Source organism: Carcharodon carcharias, chromosome 11 (assembly GCF_017639515.1).
Source record: "Carcharodon carcharias isolate sCarCar2 chromosome 11, sCarCar2.pri, whole genome shotgun sequence".
Classification (NCBI taxonomy): domain Eukaryota; kingdom Metazoa; phylum Chordata; class Chondrichthyes; order Lamniformes; family Lamnidae; genus Carcharodon; species Carcharodon carcharias.
The window spans coordinates 70,602,582-70,624,696 of NC_054477.1; positions in this window are offsets into that span (position 1 = coordinate 70,602,582).

The following is a 22,115-nucleotide window of genomic DNA, read 5'->3' on the forward strand; positions in this document are numbered from 1 at the left end:
GTAACTTCAATCATCTTAATAGGTTACAAAGTTTGGTTAACAACTCATCTTAATGCATCCATCCAGAAGAGCTGTACACTCAACACACATCCTGTACGTCACATCTCTTTATAATTCCAATCCCCGCCAGCATAGCCTAAGGGCCCTCCGTTTCTTCCTTGAACAGAGTCCAACTTATCCATCACCGCCTTCCTTTGCGTGGCTGAGTTTGTGCTCACATTGAAGAACATCACTCACTTTATCCCACCTTCCAGTTCTTTGTCTGTTGCCTTGCAGGTTACTGCACCTCGGGTGCATATCACAGAATCACACAGTGCAGAAGAGTCCCTTCGGCCTATCGAGTCTGCACCGGCACGTAAGAAACACCTGACCTGCCTACCTAATCCCATTTACCAGCACTTGGCCCATAGCCTTGAATGTTATGACGTGCCAAGTGCTCATCCAGGTACTTTTTAAAGGATGTGAGGCAACCTGCCTCCACCATCCTCCCAGGCGGTGCGTTCCAGACTGTCACCACCCCCGGGTAAAAAAGTTTTTCCTCACATCTCCCCTAAATCTCCTGCCCCTCACCTTGAACTTATATCCCCTCATGACTGACCCTTCAACTAAGGAGAACAGCTGCTCCCTATCCATCCTGTCCCTGCCCCTCATAATCTTGTACACCTCAATCAGGTTGCCCCTCAGTCTTCTCTGCTCCAATGAAAACCCAAGTCTTAAATGTTTCATCCCAGGCAACATCCTGGTAAATCTCCTCTGCACCCCCTCCAGTGCAATCACATCCTTCCTATAATGTGCCCAGAACTGCACACAGTACTCCAGCTATGGCCTCACCAGCTTCTATACAACTCCAACGTGACCTCCCTACTTTTGTATTTCTATGCCTCAATTGATAAAAGCAAGTGTCCTGTATGCCTTTTTCACCACCCCACTAAAATACCCCTCCGCCTTCAGAGATCTATGGACACACGCCAAGGTCCCTTTGTTCCTCAGAACTTACTGGTGTCATGCTATTCATTGAATGCTTCCTTGTCAAATTACTCCTTCCAAAGTGTATCACCTCACAATTTTCTTGGTTAAATTCCATCTGCCACTTATCTGCCCATTTGACCATCTCGTCGATATCTTCCTGTAGCCCAAGACACTCAACCTCACTAATCCTACCCCCCACATAGTCATCTATGTCGTTTATATAAATGACGAATAATAGGGGACCGAACACAGATCCCTGTGGTACTCCACTGGACACTGGCTTCCAGTCACTAAAGCATCCTTCTGTCATCACCCTCTGTCTCCTACAACTAACGCAATTTTGAATCCACCTTATCAAATTACCCTGTATCCCACGTGCATTTGCCTTCTTTATAAGTCTCCCTTGTGGGACCTTGTCAAAGGCTTTGCTGAAATCCATATAAACTACATCTACGCACCTGGTCACTTCAAAAAATTCAATCAAACTTGTTAGGCATGACCTCCCTCTGACAAAGCCATGCTGACCATCCCTGATTAAACCTTGCCTCTCCAAGTGGAGATAGATTCTCTCCTTCAGAATTTTCTCCAATAGTTTCCCTACCACTGAAGTGAGACTCATTGGCCTGTAGTTCCCTGGCTTATCTCTACAACCCTTTTTAAATAGCGGAACCACGTTAGCTGTTCTCCAGGCCTCTGGCGCCTCCCCCGTGGCCAGACAGGAATTAAAATTTGGATCAGGGCCCCTGCGATCTCCTCCCTTGCCTCCCTCAGCAGTCTGGGACACAAATCCAGCCGGACCTGGAGATTTGTCCATTTTTAAGCCTGCCAACACCTCCAATACCTTGTCACTCCCTATGCCCAAGTGGTTTTTTAAAAGGTAATGAGGGCTCAGCCTCTACCACCCTTTCAGGCAGTGAAATCCAGACCCCCATTACTCTGTGTGTAAAAAAAAAAAATACTCCCCTCTAATCTGTCCACCTCTTAATTTAAATTATTTCCCCTGGTTTATTGCCCACTCTGCACCCTATTTAGATCCCTTATAACTTTATACATCACAATTAAATATTTCCTCAGCTTCCTCTGTTCCAACGAATACATACCCAGCCTATCCAGTCTTTCCTCATAACTTAAATCCTCCATTCCTGGCAGTGTCCTTGTAAATCTCATTAGAACCTGTTTGAGTGCATCACATGCAGTGCTCTAGGTGTAGCCACCTACAACTGGTGTTCTGTACAGTTCTAGCATAACATCCATGCTCTTATATTCTATGCCTCAGCCAATAAAAGAAAAAGAATGCTGTATGCCTCCAAGACCACTTTATCTACCTGTCCTACTGTTACGACCAGGCGAGGAGAGGTTGAATGGCCCCCCTCTTTGACCACCTTGTTTGACTGCAACAGGATTTTTTGTTTGAAAAGGATATACTTCCCAATTCAGTAAGTACTTAATTGTTTAGGCACTATGATCATAAAATAACCAGTAGGACAGATTTTCTTGCGTTTAACAAAGAGAGCGGTTAGCTTTATTTAAACTAATCTAATAAAATGCTCACCGACCTTCGTGTGTGTGCACGCACACATGAAGTTCACACACAAATACATATTACAGAGTGAGGGAGAATAGTTTGTCCAAATTAGAGTCCATAAAAAGTACAAGAGTATACAGTCTGTAGTTTGGTGACTCGATTGGCTTCGGGCTGAATTCAATAGTCTCGATACCCCTGATTTAAAGGTGTAGATGACTGAGTTGATTGTTCTTTGGAAGATGGTAGTGCTGGGTTGGATTCTTTTAAGAAATCTCTGTCTGCAGCAGGGTGTCCCTGGATGATCACAGTCAGCAAAGAGGGCTCAAAGCGAGCCAGGTGGGTTGGAGAAAAAAGGAGGCAGGAGGGACCCCACATTGGTCTTCTCTCTTAAGTTGCTTGTCCTCAGTCCTCCTGATAAAGCATGTGCTTAAAACATACAAATGGTTGGCTTGTCATGTAACCTTTTCCAACTGCCAGGAATATTCAAAAAATAGTGTCCATGTATTCCAAAGGTGACTTAATTAACTCATGCCTGGAAGCTAACAGCTAGGGTCCCATTTTCCAAGTGATTAGCCTTAATGGCCTGTCTCCAACCGTTGAACAACTTAAGTGATTGCCATAGATGCTTTGCCAATGAAACAGGAGATGTGAGTCCTTCACACTCCCCTGAAGTCATTGTCTTTGATGGTTTTTGCAGCCAGATTGACTCCACTCCAATTAATTAGAATGTGGAAACTGGGGTTTTGCAGCACTCAATACTGTGTCCCTTCTTGTTTGTGGTATGTGTAATTGATTTAGACTTAAATGTAGGAGGCATTATTAAGAGGTTTGTAGATCATATAAAAATTGGCCGCGTGGTTTATAGCAAAGAAGAAAGCTGTAGACTGCAGACAAATATAATGATCAGGTGGGCAGAAAAGTAGTAAATGGAATTCAATTCAGAGAAGCGAGGTAATGCATTTGGAGAGGACAAAGAAGACAAGGGGATACATAGTATATGGTAAGATGCTGAGAAGTGTAGAGGAACAGAGGGACTTCGGAGTGTATGTCTACAGATCCCTGAAGGTAGGTGTCATGAAGGTGTGCTTTATGCCAAATAATAATGTTTAATCCACCAGCTGGAAACCTGAAATGAACTTTTAAATAGAGACTAAAGTGATTTGAACTCAAAAGTCCAAAATGGCTAACCTTAATTTGCATTTCTACAGTTTCCAGTCCTAGAAACCTCCATCAACCATAAGTCTTTATTTCCTGACACTGAGCCAGTTTTGGACCTAACTTGCCACTTTCCTCTGGATCCCATGAGGCTTTAATATACTAAACAATTGCCATGTGGGGCCTTGCCAAATGCTTTGTTAAAATCCATGCGTATTATACTAAATATGGTTCCCTGGTCAACCCTCCTTGTTACCTTCTCAAAAAATTCAATTGAGTTAGTCGAACACAACCTTCCCTTAATAAATCCATCCTAAACGTCCTTGATTAATCCATGCCTTTCAAAATGCCAATTTATATTGTGTCTTTGTCAGATGTTTTTCCAATAATCTATCCACCACCAAGGCGAAGCTAATTGGCTTGCAATTACTCAGTCTATCCCTTCCTCCCTTTTTAAACAATGATATAATTTAGCTATTTTCCAGTCCTCTGACACCATGCCTGTAGTCAGGATTAGAAAGTGATGGTCAGTGCCTCTGTTACTTATTTCCTTGCTCCCTTTAACATCTTGGGATACATTTGATCTGGGCCTACTGATTTATCTACTATCAAGGATGCTAAACACCTTAATTCCAGAGTTTATGGCCGAGGCAGCTGTGGGCACTGCCACCAATGGTGGAGCAATGAAAATCAGGGACATTCAAGAGGCCTGAACTAGAGGGTCGCTGATATCTCATGGAATTGTGGGCTGGAGGTGATTACAGAGATAGGGTGGGGCCAGAACATGGAAATAAGAATGAGAATTTTAAAATTGAGGCATTGTGTAACTGGGAACCAATGTATGTCAGCAAGCACATGAGGTGATAGATGAATGCCATTTGGTGCAAGTTAAGACATGGGCATCTGGGCTTTAGAAGTCCTTAAGTTTATGGAGGGTAGAATGTGAGAGGCTGGCCAGGAGTGCGTTAGATTAGTCAAATCAAGAGGTAACGAAAGCAGGAATTAGGCTTTCCATAGCAGAGTGCTGAGACAGGGGTGGAAATGGGCAATGTTATAGAGGTAGAAATAGGTGGGTCATAGTGATGGCACGGATATCATAGAATCATAGAAAGTTCATAGCACAGAAAGAGGCCATTTGGTCTGTCATGTCTGTGCTGGCTGAGAAATGAGCCATCCAATCTAATTACACTTTCCAGCACTTGGTCGGTAGCCCTGCAGGTTATATCACTTGAGGTGCATATCCAGGCACCTTATAAATGTGTTGTGTTTCTGCCTCTTTTAGGCAGTGAGTTCCAGACCTCCATGATCCTCTGGGTGAAAAAAGGTTTTGTCATCTCCCCTCTAATCTTTCTACCAATCACTTTAATTCTATGCCTCCTCATCACTGACCTTTCTGCTAAAGTAAATAGGCCCTTACCATCCACTTTATCCAGGCCCCTCATGATTTTGTACATCTCAATCAAATCTCCCCTCATCCTCCTCTGTTCCAAGGAGAACAATCCCAGCCTATCCAATCTTTCCTCATTGCTTCAATTTTCCAGTGCAGGCAACATCCTTGTAAATCTCCTCTGCACCCTCTCTAATGCAATTTAATTATTTTTGTGATAAGGTGACCAGAACTGCACATAGTACTCAAGTTGTGGCCTATCTAATGTTTTATAATGATTCCGGCATAACCTCCCTGCTCTTATATTCTATGCCTCGGTTAATAAATGTAAGGATTCCATATGCCGCCTTAACCGTCTTATCAACCTGTCCTGTTACCTTCAAGGATCTGTGGACATTCACTACAAGGTCTTTCACTTCCTCTACGCCTTTCAGTATCCTCCCATTTATTGTGTAATCCTTTGTCTTGTTTGACCTCCCCAAATGCACCACCTCACACTTCCCTGGACTGAATTCTATTCCAGGATCTAGACTATCACTCACTCTCAGCTAGCAAAGATCATGTGGTGGCAGATGACAGTAGTAGGGGAAACTTCCACACCACTCAATCCATCCTTCACCCTCACAGCTTTTGGCCGAATGATTATCTGACAAGTTCTTCATTGTAACTGCATATTTACTCAAAGTCTCTTCATCTTCACTGTGTTCACGCCAGATCTTGTGCTTCTCAATATATTTTACGCAGCTTCCAATGGACATTCTTTACCATCCCAGAGAGTTTCTCCTGCTCCCGCTTCCTGTCCCCTTTGGAGGACACCACCTGGCTGCCAGTAAGCACCGACTCTGCAGCCCTCTCTGAACTAGAAGTTATGCTTTCGGCTGCCCTTCTCCATGCTAGTGTATATATGGTTGAAAGCTCATCCCTGGGTCAGATACAAAACCAAGGTTGTGAGAACTCTGGTTCGGCCTCATTCAGTTGCCAGGGAGAGGGAAGGAATCAGTGGCAAGGGAACAAAGTTTGTGGTGGGAGCTGAAGACAATGGCTTAAGTCTTCCTTTAATTTAATTGGAAGAAGCTTTCACTTATGCAGTACTGTATGTCAGATAAGCAGTTTAATAATTTAGCAACAGTGGAGAGGTTAAGAAAAGTGGTGACCTGTTCTGAAGTCTGCCAAACAACAGGCCTGAGTGACGTGGCTATTAGATATCTAAGGGAGGCCCAGGTTGTTTGCTGGAAAGAAGTGTAAGGTATCCACACTTGGAGACAGTAGCAGCAGCATCTGTGTTTACAGTGGTTAGATTGTTAGTCTCCAAAGTTCCAGGAAGGTGTTGAGAATGTTGGGTTGTAAACTGTCCATTTACTTCCAAGATAAAAGAGAGTTGGGGTCGCAAGGATAGCTAATTGGCATTTCTACCTGGATACAAGGCCCTTGTGATTCGCATTTCCATGGATGTAGGCTGTGAAAGGGGAAAGGCTTCTAAGATATCCCTGACATTCACAGGCACAGGCAGTCTTCCAGGAACCAGGAGAGATGGAGTAGCTAGACACTGAAAGCCTCTATGGTTCAGGAATGTGGGTAGGAGCTTGTACTCGGTGTCATGACTCCTTGGGGATAGTGCACTGTAATATCAAGCCCCACTGCTCCCTGAGCCATAACAAATGTGAAAAGTTTAATCAGACCACCAAATTGCCCCAATTTTACCGAACTATGTAATTTAATTTAATTTAGATTAACAGAATACGAGCACCAGGTTTGTAAATTAAAATGTAGATAGCTGTTTATTAGACAAATTGTTTTTAACCAATAACAAAAGAAATATGAACTGCTAACTCTTAACTCTATAACTTACTCTACCCCTTTTTAACCCCTATACACAAACACACACACACATAAGACACACAAAACAAGGATTTTAAGGGTGAGGATTAGCACAGTTCGATAGCATCAATCCAGAGTACAGGGTTAGATGAGTTGGTTTTGCTTGAAGTTTTCCAAGTTCTTTGCAGACCTGTACTGCTTTCACAAGGTGATGTTTCAGCACTTCCAGTCTGTAGTTTACTAGCTGAATACCTGCATTTAATGTCTCTACTGGTGATTTTTCAAAGAAACAGGACATGGAGATGTGAGGGATAGCCAGCTAATTACTAAGGCAGAATTATTGGAGTTTTGCCAAAAACATAGCAGAGCGAAAGGTTTTTAGGTCTCTCTTCTTGGCAGGTTGGGATCCTTCTCCTGGCTACTACTATCAAAAACTCTGGTCACTTAGTTGGCATCCAATCAAACACCGTCACTAGGCAGTTCTCTCTTAGACATGTCCTTCCCAGCACCTTTGTCCAAGCTGGCACACCTTGTTCTAAGGAGTAGATCTTCTCTTCCTGCTTCAGAGAACATCCTCCCTAAAACTGCAGGCACTGCAGCCCTCTAAAGCCACAGTCCAATCTTAAAGCCACAGTCCAAAATATATAGGTTCTTTACACTCAGAATGAAAAGACTACATTCATGAAGATTTGAAAAGATCCTGTAAGATTTGCTTAGCTTGCACTGGAGGGAGAATCACCGGGAAAAAAACCCTCACCGTGAAAGACTGTTCTGAATAAAAGTTACCAGGCTGGGAAGGAAAGGAATGGAAGTAAACCCTCGGGAGCTAAGAATCACGTTGAACTGGGTCCTGGAAAGTTGAATGACTGTTTAAAGAACAGTGTAACGTATACCTGTGAAGTAGGTTTTTAATTTGTGCAAAAGTAAAAGGGAAAGTTCTGTTTTATAGTTTGAAGTATAATTTGCCTACAAAAGTAATGTTTATTCTGAGTGCTTTTAGTCTGTTTATTAAAGTAAAAGCCTTAAAATGTGAAATCTTGACTTAGACCTTCTGGCCATCAGCAAGCCTAGGTGCATTGCCGCTGCCTGCAACATTTTCTCCAATCCAGTGATACTGTGCATTTTGAGCCGCATCTTCCGACCCTGGCTGAAGCAGAAATGGATCAGCTCAGCCACTCCAGACTAAGTCCAGCGAACAAAGGAGAGTCTGGGGAAGGAGAGGACATGCCTCCTTTTTACGTCAGTAGCTAACGCATTCAGGTACATTTTTAAGTTCTCGTGTCTTTTAATGAATAAATGTGCATTAGGTTCAGTGCCAGATTAGTGAATAGGTGAGTTGGTGAGTGAATGAATAAGTGGGTAGGTGGGTGAGTAAGTGAGGTCAGTAGTTGGATGAGTGAGTAGCCGGTTCGGGGATGGTGGTCAGGTCTGCTTGGTGGGGTGGGGTGAACAGTTGGTCAGGGATTGTCAGGTGTTCAGGTCTGTTCGAGGGGGATAGTCGGCAGTCAAGAGTAATCGGCTGGGAGGGTGGTGGGCGGTTGGAGGGGGTAGTTGGGTGGTTGGGGGCATAGATGGATCTGGTTGAGGGGGGAGGTGTAGTCAGATGGCTGGGTGATGGGTGGGGGCTAGTGGTTGGTTGGGGTGACCACTGAGTTAGACCAGGTATTAAGCTGGCTAACATTTCATGGGTAAGTATGTAGGTTAGGGCAAATGTTGGCATTGTGGTAATGTCACTGGCTTGATAATGCAGTGGCCCAGGCTAACGTTCACGGAACATGGGTTCAAATCCCACCATGACAACTGGTGGAGTTTAAATTCAAATAATAAATCTGGAATTGAAAGCTAGGGCGGAATTCTCCCATCCCGCCTGGCGGGTTTCGTGACAGGCGGGAGCAGAGAAGTGGCAGGCAAAAAAAATTACAAATCCGCTGTTGTAAAAATAGGTTGCGATTCTCCTGATGGGTGCGTTCATGGCAGGTCAATTACCCTGCCGACTAGTGGCATGAACGCTTTCTGCATTCATTAGCATGCTCATTAAAACAGCTGCTCGCTGAAATCTTGCCGGGCCTTCCAATCTTGCGTCACACCAGTGGAATTTACGTTGGCCTCAAATCCATTTGAAAAGGGAAGTGTGCACAAGTTGGGCCCCAGTTCGCTGGGAACTTCGAGGTGAGTGGAACACCTAATCAGCCATAGAGCAGTGCCAATCTTCTTGCAATGAATGCCACTTTGCTGGGGCTGTAGAGTTGGTCTGCTACTGCTCTTTGTTGCCTGCATTGTCCCGAGGAACACCACTGTGCTGTGATATTCAGGCAGACCCCCTAAGTTTCAACCGGGGTGGGCTGTGAGGCGAGGGTGGGGTTGATGAACAGGAAGGAGCCAATGGGGAGGGAAGGCTGTGGAATGGCAGTGAGAAGGAAGGGCAAACTCGAGGGAGGCCTTTCTGGGGTCGCGCTCTGACCTCTTGTTGCTGCAGAAATGAGCAGGAGTCTGCTTAGAAAGGAAGGAGGAAGACTTCCTTGCGATGAAAGCCACTGAAAGCCAATGGTTTTATTACTGCTGTTAAAGGGCTATCGAGAATTCAGGGCTTCATATCACAGTCACTGCATCTCAAGAGTAATACACAGGGATGAAGAATTTGGGAACGCAGGAAATAGTGAAGGAGGCACAGCTGTATAATATATGTGTTCACCAGAATTGACACTCCTAACTGGCCAGGACATTCACTTATTGACCATATGCAGCTGATTGGTCATTAATACGCCACATCAGAGATTGGAGCACAGAGCTAGGTTGAATCACTCATCTCAGTGAAACTTTAGCATCCCACTCAGGGCTCAAGATTTTACATATCTGCAATGGCACCTTGGTCACCACGATCTGTGTGCTCGCGTCTCAGGGAAAGGCAGCATCAACCACCATGCAAGTAGGGCTGGATAAACTATGGACCCTTACAGTTTCCAAACGTGTCATCTTCTGAGCTTCATTTTCTTACCCCTTGAATCGTTAATGTCTTCAATGTTTCCTTTCAGAGAGAAGGCAAAAGCAGACATGGATCCAGGGCTCAATGCTATCTTTGTCAGGGTCTGAATGCAATGGAGGAGACAAAGGAGGGAGAGGCGACACTGCATGCAGCTCCAGCAGGATGGACATGGTCAAGCGAAGCCAGGGCATGAACAGGAGGGTCAAGTAGAGAGACCCAGATAACCAGGGCAACTCGACAGACCTAGAGTTTATTGCAGAAGAGTCACCTATTTACAAATGAGTGAGAGGAAATGCCTTGCATGTCTGCGTTTGTCCCGAGCTCTGGTACACCACTTATGCCACATTCTTCGTGAAGACCTGACATGATGTGAAGTTGAGGAGTATCCCCTGCCAGTGGCTTTGAAGGTGACCACAGCACTCAATTTCTTGGGCTCTGGTTCTTTCCAAGGATGAACAGCGGATCTGTGCGGCATCTCTCAGTGCGCAGCACAACAATACATAAAGGAGTTCCCAGATGCCCTTTACAGGAAGGCCCATCATTATGTCAGGCATTATGACGAAGATAGGCAGGGCATGAAATCCACTGGTTTTGCCACCAACTCAGGCTTCCCAAGAGTACAGGGTACAATAGACTGCACCAACGTGGTTATACAGGCTCCATGGCAGCTGCCCCTAATGTTTATAAACCACAAGGGCTATCATTCTATCAATGTACAATTGGTGTCTGATCACCAGAAGCACATATTACCTGATTGTGCACAGTACCCTGGGAGTTGCCATGACTTCTACATCCTGAGTCACTCCCAGGTGCCTGAGATTTTCGAGGGGTCATTACATCTGCAAGGATGGCTGATTGGGGATAAGGACTACCCACTGAAATGTTGGCTGATGACACTGGTGTGTCGCCCTCAGAGTCATACCGAGGAGAGGTACAATGCTGTTCGCAGCTCCACATGCTCCCTTATAGAGCAGACCATAGGACCTCTGAAGATGCGCTTCAGATGCTTGGACACTCAGGTGGTTCACTACAATACACTCCCAACAGAGTTTTCTGCATCATCACAATGTGTTGTGTCCTTCACAATCTGGCTATGCAAAGAGGTGAACCCATGGCAGGGGATGAACTGGAGGGGGATGAGAGCTCATTGTGGGATGAAGATCCAGAGGCCCAGGAGCCTCAGGAGGCTGCTGAGGGTCAGTATGAGCCCAATCACGCCATGGAGGAAGGAAGATGTTGGAGACGTGCTCGTGATATGTTAATTGCTGACAGGTTCCTGGAAGAATAAAGTCGTGACAGAATAAGGCCACATCTCTGCTAGCCCTCATTGCCATTTTCTTTCAACTCGGGGGGATGTCCACCCACTTACAGTGAGAAAACGCCCCGCATTTACACTTGTGCTTTCTGACCTCATGAATCACCAGGCCATGATCTTTGCTTTGGTCCATGGGACACTGTGAGTGAGCTTCCTCTGGGAACTGAGAGTCTACTTAGGAACAAGAGCGATGCGAGAGAAGACTTGAAGCCTTTGCCGCCATCTAATCGGCAAAGATGAGATGTGGACATGCCTAAGGATCTCCCCCTCCTGTGCCTGTCTTGTCTTCAGCCACTAGCACTGAGGAGACACAAATGCTGCTAGATTATCAATGCTGATGAGCTGCCCTTGCTCAATGCTGTTCCTTGACGAAGAAGGGTTAGAAACACTTACATCACACATTTCCAATAAAGATTTAAACACATCTCCCTGACATCACTCAAGGGTGCGGAAACTAGTTCAACTGAGGTTGACAGCACAGAAATATGAATCTCACAGTGGGACACTATCACTGACTGGGAGCAACTTCAAAATAAGAGGATTCCAATGTACAAAATCACAATGCCTTCAGTTGACAGGAACGTTCACTAAACCATCAAATGTATTAATAAAAGTGCAATTTATTTACATGCCTAGTAGACCTGTGACCAAAAGTGTCATCAATTTTTCTTAACTATCCTAACTCTAGCGCTACACCTGGGTGCAGCGCCGACATATGCAGCAGAAGTGGAGGCAGCCTGCTGACTGCTACATCCTGATGTCTGTGCTGACCTTAGCAGATGTCCTCTGGTGGCACGTGGTCTGGAGGGCCCTGACCTGATAAGGGTCACCTGCTCAGGGGCAGAAGTGCCCTCGGCAGCCTGAGAAGCTGGAGTGGATGGGGTCACAGGCAGAGGGGATTTTGAGTGGTTGCATGTCTTTGGAGTGTCCTGAGAGGAGGCCCCTGGGGTGTCTGGCTGATGCACATCCTTCCTGTGGGTGCCTGAGGGCCCTGCCCTGTCTCCTGCAGGATATGCTGCACCTCAAGAGAGGTCAAGGTGCCTTGCTCCCATGTTATCTATATCTTGATGGTGCCCACTAGGATTTGTGGCCATGGAGTACAGGGCAACGAGTGCAAATCCGGCAAGACCTGCTGAACCTATGTCTCTATGGTGGCTGCCAATGTTTCCATGGTGACCCTGAGGTGCTTACATGTTGGAGCCACGACATTATTCAGAACGCAGACGGACTGCTCCATCATTCACTGTAGTCTGCTGAGTGACTGTTGAATCTCTGCCTGATGTTCTGCTGCCTGTCAGTGCATCTCCTGCATTGATTTGATGGTCATTTCCAGAGGCTCATCATCTGACTTGGACTGAAGTGCCGGAGACCTGTGCTGTCCCTGCCTCCAACTGCTGTGGGGATGTGTCAGTGAGGTGTTCCCCAGACAGCAAGGCTGAGCCTAATCTACAGCTGTGTCCTACTGACATGTGTGTCTCTGAGCTGGTGGAGGGTGCGTGTGAGCGCTGTGACAGTTCTTCCGGAGCTTCCACTTCAGACACAGTCTGTGGGCTCGCACTGGTGCTGGACCGACTCAGGGGCCTCAATCTGCTGGTGCCTAAAAAATAGAAAGTAGAGTTTCAGTTAATGAGCATGGGCTAGATAAAACTGCACGTGACTCACCATGAATGTCAGGATTTGGTGAAGTGATGGAGCTGTAATCCATACTAGGCTGATGGGAGAGGCTGATCTCCCCGTCCTCACAGGAGCGATCCCTGTCCTGCCCAGCCAGCTCAGCTGCAGCCTCCTCAAACTCAGTGAGGGCAATGATGTTGGCCGTCCCTCCCCCAGTCTGTGGATCTCTTGCAGCTGTTGTGCGCCAGCTTGGTCTGTATGGAGGAGAAAGAAAGGCATGTGAAGAGAAGGGAAGGAGCAGAGACTGGGTGAGGTGCATGTCCCCTGTGTGTGGTGAGCCCTCCCCAGAAGGACCAGAGGATGGAGTGTGAGCAACATGATAGATGACTCTTCTGATGAAGAGTCATACGGACTCTAAACATTAACTGTATTCTCCTCCCCAGATGCTGTCAGACCTGCTGAGTTTTTCCAGCTATTTTTATGTTTGTTTCAGATTTCCAGCATCTGCAGTATTTTGCTTTTATGATAGATGGGATGGAGGTGATGTGAAAGTCTTGTTGAGAGAATAAGTGTTGATATGTGTCCCCCCAATAATGGTCCCATGAGATCCCTGAAGAGAGTAGCTGTTTGCGTGCATGATGCCATGATGAGTTTGATATTAGAGAAAGTTGAAGGGTGACTTACCCTGGCAGAGTGGATGAGATCATTCAGCCTCTTCCTGCACTGGGTGGTTTATCGGGAGTGGTTGCCAGCCATACTGATCTGCTCCGCGATGGCCTTCCAGGCTGGAGGGGTGAGGCTGCTGTACTTCCTGCAGCCACCCCCTGGGACAGGGATGTGTGCCTTTGCGTCTGCACCACTCTGATCAAGGCTTGGAGAGCCTAGTGGGTGAAGCAGGCTGCTACCTTCTTCTTCAGGCTCTTGGCCTTCCTTTTCTGGCTGCCAGACATCTCTGGCAGTCTGGAGAGAGTGACATTGTGTGCTGTACTGGCCTTTAAGAATGGCACCTGGACCTTCGAATCCGCTAGCAGACGGCAGCTGCACGAATCAGCTCCCAGTCCACCAGGTGATTTGGACCAATACGCGCCTTTGCATAATTAATGAGGCTCCAAGCACCGAATCGAGTGCAAGTTCCCACCATTCCAGATAGCTGGGTGGGTGCTGTCGAAAACCCCCACCATCACAATTAGTCTCATTTATGGAAAATTCCACCCCTAATCTCAGTAATGGTGACCATGACAACTATTATCAAGTGTAGTAAACATCCATCAGGCTCACTCATGCCCATTGGAAAGAAAATCTGCTATTCTTAACTGGTCCCACCTACATGTGACTCCACACCCACCATAATGTTGTTGGCTCTTACCATCCCTCTGAAATGACCTAGCAAGCCACTCATTTGTACCAAAATGCTGCAGAAAAGTTGGACCAGACAGATTATAGTGGTTCAAGAAGGCAGCTCGCCATCACCTTCAACAGGGCAATTAGGGATGGGCTACAAATGCTGGCCTTGCCAATAACACCCACATCCCATGAAGGAATAAAAAAAAGTCCTGTGTATCTGGCCCAAGTCATTCATGACAGAAGGTCCCAGTCAATTTCTGTGCATGTCTGTGTCATGGCAGGGTCTCCACAGGTGCATTGCAGGAACTCACCAAGGCTCCTTCGACAGCACCTTCCAAATCCACAACCTCTACCACCTAGAAGGACATGGGCAGCAGATAGGTGGGAACACCACCACCTAGAAGTTCCCCTCCAAGCCACTCACCATCCTGACTTGGAAATATATCGCCATTCCTTCAAAGTCGCTGGGGCAAAATCCTGGAATTCCCTCCCTAGGAGCACTGTGACTGCAGCAGTTCAAGAAGGCAGCTCACCGCCACTTTCTCAACGACAACTAGGGATGGGCAATGAATGCTGGCCTAGACAGTGAAGCCCACATCCCATGAATGAATAAAAAAAAAGGTCCTGATGCACATCTCTCAACATACATCCCAGTTCTGATGACCTGCAGATCAGAAGATTTGGGCCCTTGCGTCACCCTTTCTAGAAGATCAGATTTCTTTTTTAAAAAATGAACTGTCTCCATTGAGATGGTATCAGTTTCTATTTCAGATTTCCAGCATTAGGAGTACTTATTTTTTCTGTACTCTTCCCTTGTTACATCTCATTGTTTCTTAAATTTATTTAGGGCTTTGTCTTCACCATTTCACCTAGAGGACCTTTCCAAGTGTTGATCACTCTCCATATAAGTAACTTCCTGATATCATTACTAATGTTACTTTTTCTATTTTTGACCTGTGTCCCTTTTGTCCTGCTCTCATGGTCAAATTTTATGTAGTGTTATGTACTATTCCATACTATTTAGTAACTTTTGTACCTCTAAGATCAATTTGCAGCCATTCAAGCTATAAATCCCAAGCTTCATAATACAAGACTCCTGACAGTAGGGAACAGCCATCTGGCACCAGTGCTGAATATCTCCTGTTTCTCAACAACCAGAACTGCACACTAATGCTTCTTACATTACACAGTGACAATGCTTTAAAATTACTTCATTGGCTGGAAAGTGCTTTGAAAGGTCCAGTGGTTGTGGAAAGCATTATAAGATGCAAGGGCAGAATTTTGCCTTTGGTGTGCAGTCTCGGTGGGGGCGTTTGGGAAGCCGACCGCTACCTGCAATTGGGCCTGGAAGTCAATTTCACCCTGGCGGGGGGAGGAGTGCGACCTAGGTGAGGGTGATCTTCGTGAATGCACATGAGTGCGTGCTTCATAATTTCCCTGTGGCACAGAGCTGCCTCCGGGAGATGAACAGATTTCAAAAAATAAATTAAAGATTTTATAAATGTTATGAAACATGTCCCTGTCATGTTATTAATGAAAACAAAGTTTTTATTTGCTTTGGGAAAACTTACCCTGCCCTTGGATGTCCTTTTCGCCTGCCTGCCAACCCTAAGGTTGGACGGGCCACAAAACAATTCTTTTAATTAACTTTTTAATGGTCTTAATAGGCCTGTTAATTGTCAGTGGGCACACTGCTTACTCCGGCGCACGCCCGCCGACCGAAATATCGCGTGAGTGTGCGGTGACGTCAGGACACACGCCCAATGTCACCGTGCGTCATTTTATGCTGCACCCACCCGCCGAGTGAAAAATTTTACCTACCCCAAGTTTTTCTTTTTTTCTGCATACAACAATCAAAGTGCAGTCTGAACTGAGCATTTATAGTTTGATCATGACTTCTTCCAGCTTGTATACTTCTATTTTAGCTATGTCATTCAACATGTTATTGCCTTTATTGTTTGCTGCTGTGCGTTGGCTGGCCATGTTAAGATCTCTTTCAACTTCATTCTTGACTTTCAACACCATTCATGAAGTATGCATGTTGACCATTTTTCTTTCCAATGTGCAACACTTTACACCTGTCTGCATTATATTTTATCTGCCATTGTTTATTCTGTTCACATATTTTGCTTGGAACCTTCTTTAATTTCTGGATGACCTTCATTGATTCCACTGCCGTTCCTAATTTGGTATCATCAGCAAATTTAAGCAATCTGCACCGAGTTTCAGAATCCATGTAACTTGATGTAAATTAGAAACAGCAGGGTCCAAACATAGCCCCGGGGCACTGCATTCAGTATTTCCCCCTCCTACCACCTTAATATAAATCCTGTAACTAGTAACTGTCATATTCAATTTTTCAGCTTTTTTGCCCATACTCTAGTTTTGCCCTGAATCCCATAGTTTGTGCTTAATTAGTAATCACGTGTGGAGTTTTATCAATGCCTTTCTCAAAGCCTAAATATAATTGGGTTTTCCACAGTTGACTTGGGTCATCATATTTGAGTTACTCAGGCAGGATCTTCCCTCTTTGATTTGATAACCACATGGTTGTTGTATAGATATTCCTGATGGTGTGGTTTACTGTAAATCTAGAACATAAAGTCTGTAAAACACTACAACTAAAACGACAGGTTAACATTTTTTGTGCATTCAAATTTATAATATGGACAATGTGGTTTACATAAACCTGACAAATCCAATGCAAATTTGTCTGCCTGATGTTAGCAGTTAACAACGATTCATTTACCTATTTTGGTTGCTGTGACTCAACTTGTGCAGCAGCCAGGGGCTGCTCTTGCATACTGGTAATGAAGAGTGATTAAATGAGTTTTTTTCTGCCTCTCTGGATTTGTGCCCAGTCTTTAGGGGATCAAATTCTTCCATTATGGTTGCTGGCCATATTAGCTGCTTTTCATAACATACAGAGGACAAGCAAACAACATTGAACACTCCATCTCAGCAGCCCCAAGTGCCTCCATTCCAAACATTGATCAGCTTTGGAATGAAGGATTTTTTTAAAGATCTGTTTTAAATTTAATTTTCAGTATGTCCAATAGATCTGACAAGGCAAAAGCAAAATACTGTGGATACTGGAAATTAAAAACAGAATGTGCTGCAAAAACTCAGCTGGTCTGGCAGCATCTGTGGAGAGAGAAGCAGAGTTAATGCTTTGAGCCAAATATGATTCTTCTTCAGAACAAATGAGTCTTCTTCTGAAGAAATCATATTCAACTGAAAGCGTTAACACTGCTTCTCTATCCACAGATGCTGCCAGACCTGCTGAGTTTTTGATCTTACAAGGTGTCAGCTTTGGCTCAGTATTAGTATTCAAGTTCCATTCTGGAAACTTGAGTAAACAGTAATGCCAACACCATTGTCACATACACCAGGAGACAACATCTCAAAAATCAACAGATTTGAGATAAAAATTCTAAGTTGCTATCTTTTCAAACATAAACCAATAAAGGTTGACAGTTGGCTTATAAACCTCATTAATGGTTTACTTAACTTCTAACAGGTCATATGAAGCTACAAAAATAAAAACAAAAAACTGCGGATGCTGGAAATCCAAAACAAAAACAGAAACACACGGAAAAACTCAGCAGGCCCGGCAGCATCGGCGGAGAAGAGCAAAGCCGACGTTTCGAGACCCCTCAACACTCGAAATGTCGGCTTTGTTCTTCTCCGCCGATGCTGCCGGACCTGCTGAGTTTTTCCGGGTGTTTCTGTTTTTGTTTCATATGAAGCTACACCTAGTTCCACAGTTTACCTATGGTTATAAAAGTAGACTTGGACTGTCATGCCCACAGATCCTTGATCCCCTATGCATCTCTCTCCCCATTTAATATTCTTCCTGCTTCCATTCCAAATAAAGGCTAATTAACTTTCCCATTGAGAAGGAAATTCGTTTTCCTTGCTTTTATATTTATTAATTCTGCAGTTTTGGTCATTACAGGGTGAAAATTGGGCATTGGCTCCCTAGGTTAACCTTGCTAAAATTGTCTCCTTTACCCTGTCAGCTGATGTAGACACACATTTTTGTGCACCCATTATACTATTGCTGGGACGTAGTAATGGATTACAGGAAGCCAGGGTACAGCTGTCACTCTCCGAACACAGGAACTGCAAAAGCACCAAATACAAAAGCACGTTTAGTTGCAAATGGTGATCTAAAGAAATCATTAAGAGTCAGGACAAACCGGGTCTGCAGTGCTATTGGGTCTCCAGACTATGATCACATTTGAAAATGCCATCAATGCCATTCCATCCTTGTCAATGAAACCATCCTCATAACAAAAAGCTGTATAAGCTGATTAATTTTGTTTGTTACTGGACTATGCATATCAAACTTAGCTTGCTGTCTGATACACAGTATCAATATCAAAATCTATAAACATTCCCACTTTAGAGGATATTTGAACAGTTAAATTTGCAATATCACCACTGTGCTGGCCTAATGAACTATAACTCCACAAGCTATCATTGTTCCCTGAGCACATATTCTGTGATTTAGTATTCACAACTCCCAGCATGCACTTTTATCCCTACCCTTTTGCATGATGCTACCAAATACAGACCACAACTGCCCATTTGCCATGAGTTCCTGAGATCTCCCACCTCGCAATAAGAATGACCACTGTTGACTCCCTCAGTGGAGAGTGCCTGCCCCAGCAGTCAGATCTCTTCCAATTGGTGGGATAGCGCTATAGCACTGACTGTACTGGATCCAGACGCTATCCTCTTGTCATCTGACAGAATGACACTACAATAAGAGGTATCCAGATTTGGAGTTGGTATCTGCCCATACATCGTTGCCATTATGTCTTTTATACAAAAGTTGGGTTTGGAGAAATTTATAAACTATTCAATAATTGTAATGCTGCAATTGTCTCTTTTATTATTCATTCATGGGATATGGTGGTTGCTGGCTGGGTCAGCATTTATTGCCCATCCCTAATTGCTCTTGAGAAGGTGGAGGTGAGCTGCCTTCTTGAACTGCTGCAGTTCATGTGCTTTGCTATTTGTACTGTTGCCATGTACTATGCCTTTAACAATAGTGGGTGTGTGAAACCATGTCTTTTTTAAATCAAAAATTGATTTTTAAATTTACTGGCTGGAAATCCCTAATTGATCTTTCAAAAGAAATACTGAAGCCACATTCCAGTGACTTGGGATCATAGTCAAAGACAGCACATTTGCTTCACTGTACCTCTGGCATTTTAAAACTATTGAAATGTAGACAACCTATTTGTAAAGCCTCACCAGGAACAATGGCCTCAAAAGAGGAGAATGGGGGTGATCTCCTATCCCATTAGCAAAGCATCCAGACAATTACTAGGTGAAAACAAACCATTAGACATAAACTAATGAACAATGGGACCCTTGACTGAGAGATTGAGAGGGGAACTCCCAGCCATGGTCTAATCTATTTGGGGTTACTGGGCATTTGGAGAGAGAAGATCATGTGATTCTGCTTTTCCACGATGGCAGTGGTCACACGTGTGTCGAGCGGCTGCGAACTCAACTCAGTCCCTGATATCTGGGGAGAGTCTGGAGGCAGTGGGGAGACAGGGGTGAGGAGTGAGGGGGGAGGGGGGAGTGAGAGGAGGGAAGGGGGAGTGAGTGAGGAGAGGAGGGGAGGGAAAGAGGGAGGAGGCAGTGAGGGAGGAGAGATGGGAGAGTGAGAGGAGGAGGAGGGGAGTGAGGGATTCTTCAGGTGTAAAGAGCAGGGATACTAAAGTGATTAATTAATAAATTAAATAAAACACAATAGCGATGGCAGGACGGGTGACGTGTTGCTGATGCAGCATGTGGGAACTGCTGGACACCAAGGTGATCCAGGGTGAATACATCTATAGTAAGTGTTTGCTGCTCGAGGAACTTTGGATCCGAGTTGAGGAGCTGGAGTCTGAGCTGCAGACATTGTGTCACAACAGGGAGGGAGAAAGGCACCTGGACACTTTGCTCCAGGAGACGGTCACACCCCTCAGATTAGGTCATTCAAATTTGGTCTGTGATCAGGGACGGGAGCGTGTGACTGCAGGTGAAGCTGGTGTGGGGATCCAGGGGGTAGCATTTGAGGAGCCTCGATCCTGCAACTGTCCAACAGTTACAAGGTTCTTGCAAGCTGTGTGGGCAAGAATGGGAACCACAGGGAGGATGAATGAACTGACCAGGGCACTGTGGTACAGGGAGCCATTCAGGGGAGGAAATAGGAATGTATTAGTAGTAGTAGTAGGGAACAGTATAACAGGGGAACAGATACTATTCTCTGCAGCCGTGAGCTTGATTCCCGAAGGCTGTGTTGCCTGCCTGGTGCCAGGGTTAAGGACATCGTCTCAGGGCTAGAGAGGAACTTGGAGTGGGAGGGGCGGGATCCAGTTGATGTCATCCATGTTGGCACCAACGTCATTGATAGAACTAGAAAGGAGGTTCTGCTGAAAGAATTTGAACAGTTAGGAGCTAAATTAAAGAGCAGAACCTCCAAGATAATAATCTCAGGATTACTACCTGAGCCATGGGCAAACTAGCATAGGGTAAATAAAGTCAAGGAATTAAATGCGCAACTCGAAGATTGTTGGGGGAGGAATGGGTTTCAGTTCATGGGGCACCAGTACTGAGGTAGAAGGGAGCTGTTAAGGTGGGACGGCCTACATTTGAACCATTCTTGGACCATTGTCCTGGTGAATTGAATAATCAGGGCTACAGAGAGGGCTTTAAACTAAATAGAGGGGTGGGGGGAGGTGGTGGGTTCTGGAAAGGGGATATGTAGGCTCACAAAGCAAAAGGATATGGCAGCCTTGCAGGGCAGCTATTTAGGTAATGATACCCAGAATGTGATTGGAAGGGACAGAGTGTACAAATATAAAAAAACAGAAGCAAATAGGGTCAAAGGGGGAAAAATGGTAAAAAGGCAAACTAAATGCATGCAGCATTGGGAACAAAATTAATGAATTAATGGCACAAATAGAAGTTAATGGGTATGACCTTTTAACCATTGCAGAGACATGGTTACAAGGAGATCAAAGCAGGGAACTAAATATTCAGGGGTATGTGACTTTTTGAAAGGGCAGGCAGGAAAGAAAGGATGGTGGGGTAGCTTTGTTAGTACGAGATGGAATAAGTGCAACAGCAAGAAATGCTCTTGGATCTGAAGGTGTAGAATCCATATAGGTGGAGGTAAGAAATAACAAAGGGAAGAAGATGCTAGTGGGAGTAGTCTATAGGCCCCCTAACAGTAGCCAGACTGTAGGACAGAGAATATATCAGGAGATAATTAGGACATGTTAAAAAAGGCAGTATGTTACTCATGGATGACTTTAATCTTCATGTAGATTGGGAAAATCAAATTGGCAGGGTTAGCCACGAGCAAGAATTCTTAGAGTGTATTTGGGACAGTTTCCTAGAACAATATGTGTGGATCCAACGAGGGATCAGGCAATTTTGGATCTGGTAATGTGTAATGAGACAGGTTTAATAAATAATCTCCGAGTAAAAGATTCCCTAGGAAACAATTACCATAACATGGTAGAATTTAGCATTCCGTTTGAGAGTGAGAAACTTGGGTCAAAACATCTGTGCTAAACTTAAATAGGAGTAATTACAAAGGAATGAGGGCAGAGTTGGCTGGAGTGGACTGGGAAAGGAGTTTAGTAAAAAGATGGTTGATGAACAATGGCAGATGTTTAAGAAAATAGTTCATGACTCATTACAAAGATATATCCCAGTGAGGAAGAAGGATTCCAGGAAGGGGATAAACCAACCATGGTTAACCAAGGAAGTTAAGCCAGAGAATTGGGAAAGTTTTAAAAACCAATAAAAGATGACCAAAAAATAGAGGGAGAAAATACATTTTGAGGGTAAACTAGCAAGTAATATAAAAATGGACAGTAAGAGCTTCTTGAAATATATAAAAAGGAAGAGAGTCCAAAGTCAATACAGGCCCTTTAGAGAATGAGGCTGGGGAAATACTAACGGGGAACCAGGAAATGGCAGAGAAGTT